The sequence below is a fragment of the Octopus bimaculoides genome, chromosome 3 (genome assembly GCF_001194135.2).
Source record: "Octopus bimaculoides isolate UCB-OBI-ISO-001 chromosome 3, ASM119413v2, whole genome shotgun sequence".
Taxonomy (NCBI): domain Eukaryota; kingdom Metazoa; phylum Mollusca; class Cephalopoda; order Octopoda; family Octopodidae; genus Octopus; species Octopus bimaculoides.
Window position 1 is genome coordinate 111946847 of NC_068983.1, and position 2212 is coordinate 111949058.

Below are 2212 nucleotides of genomic sequence, written 5' to 3' on the forward strand. Positions count from 1 at the left end.
TTTCGTGCGGGTGACACGTAAAAGCACCCACTACACTCTCTGAGTGGTTGGCGTTAGGAAGGGCATCCAGCTGTAGAAACTCTGCCAAATTAGACTGGAGCCTGGTGTTGCCATCCGGTTTCACCAGTCCTCAGTCAAATCGTCCAACCCATGCTAGCATGGAAAGCGGACGTTAAGCGATGATGATGATGATGATGATATATCTTAATTACATGACAGCATATATATATATATATATATATAAATATATATATATATATATATATATATATGTTGTGAGAAAGTCTCGTTACCTTGATACAGTGTGATAGTTTTAAATGGGTGTGCCAGTTATGCAAGCCATATCATTCATTTCTAATCTTCTATGCAAGCATGTCTAGTCATGGTGAATATTACTTGATTTGGAAAGGTGAGGACTGGCAAAAAGAAGGGCATCTATCCGTAGAAAGTTTGCTGAAACAATGATTATGATGATCACGATGATGACAATGATGTCAACAACAACAATGACGACAATGATGAAATACTTAGAAGAATCCCTAGAAACAGAAAACAGATCACATTTCTGAGGTTAAAACATTAGCAGTGGAAGAAGTTATTCCCAAAACATAGTAACCAGAGTAAGAAAGTTTGAAAACTGTTCAAGGAACTCTTGCTTCTGCTGGCAGCAATGAATTCTCATGAAGTGCATTGCTGCATAGTAGAAAAGCATGAGAAATGCAGAAGCTGCTTAAAAGTGTTATGAGATAGGGCATGCATATTCAATTAAATGTGTCATGTTAGTGTGCATAAGTAATGAAGCACAAATGTGCTGAGAGAAAAACTCTGTATAAGCGAAATCAGACATAATGAGCAAGAAAAAAGACTGGACTTATATGGTTATATGATGCAAATGGAGGCTGACATTTCAGTAAAGAAATGTCAAATGATCTAAGTGGGAAGAAACTGCAGAAAAAGGAAACTTAGGAAGACAGGAAAAACTGATGAAAATGGTGTTAAGATACTGAACAACATGAAAGAGACGCCAAAAGATTACAAGTAGTGAAACACTGAACTGGTATAGACATATCCAACTCATGGAAGCATAGGTAAATGGATATGAAAAGTTGATGACGATGATGAATGAGTAAGCTTTTAGCAATACTCTGTATATGTGTTCCTAGAGTACATGTCTGTATGTTTTTCATATATATATAAGACCTTCCTCACTTAAAACATTTCTAAAAATCTTCAAACCTTTTAACTGAGGAAAGTTTTAGACCTGAAATGTTATTAATAAAGGCAAGGTTTGACCTTAGCAACAAAGACCAACCATTCACTGTGTCTAAATGCAATGATAGCCGATGCGGTACAAGCCAATTAATTCATACCGGCCCATATATGAATACAAAAACGGGGAAAATATTCACAAACGCAAATATGAACTGCAAAAGCAGAAATTTTATCTACTGCCTCAAATGCCTGAATTGTGAAGAACTGTATGTTGGCCAGACAGGCAATGCACTATCAGAACGTTCAGTGTGGACCGACAACACATTAAGAATCCAGATGTCCACCAAATACCGCTGAGTAACCAACTAGCAACATGTGGCCGGAAAATATTTATAATATTTCCATTTCATAAACTATACAATCCAAATGAAATCAAGAGAAAAGGACTTTATTAATAAATTCAAACCCAAGCTTAATAAACAATGATAAAAAGTAATCTTATTTAAGGCTTAAAAGTCTTATCCTCATATCTAAAAAAATAAAAAATCTCTAAAAAGTACTGCTGTCATCATTTCTAAAAATAAACACCGAAAAAGGTTAAGGCATCATTTCTAAAAATAGCCAAGCAACTGCTACTTCTATCCACAAGAATGTATATAAAGGACAAAATTTAACCAGTCAACCACAGTTGAAACCAATGATCACAACTGTCACCACCACCATATGAATCTGAAGATTGCTTAAATGCAAGAAAGTATACCAGTTCAATAAGAATGGACATTTAATATTCTGTTTGTTCAATAAGAATAAACAATTAATAGTTCATTTCATTTCTTTTAACTATATTATTTCATATCTCATATTAATATTAGAAGATTATAAATAAAACGTGAAAAACAGAGTTGGAATTCCTTTGAATAGTATATTCTTCTATACACAATCATATAAACCCCTTTGTATATATGTATATATATATATATATATATATATATATATATAT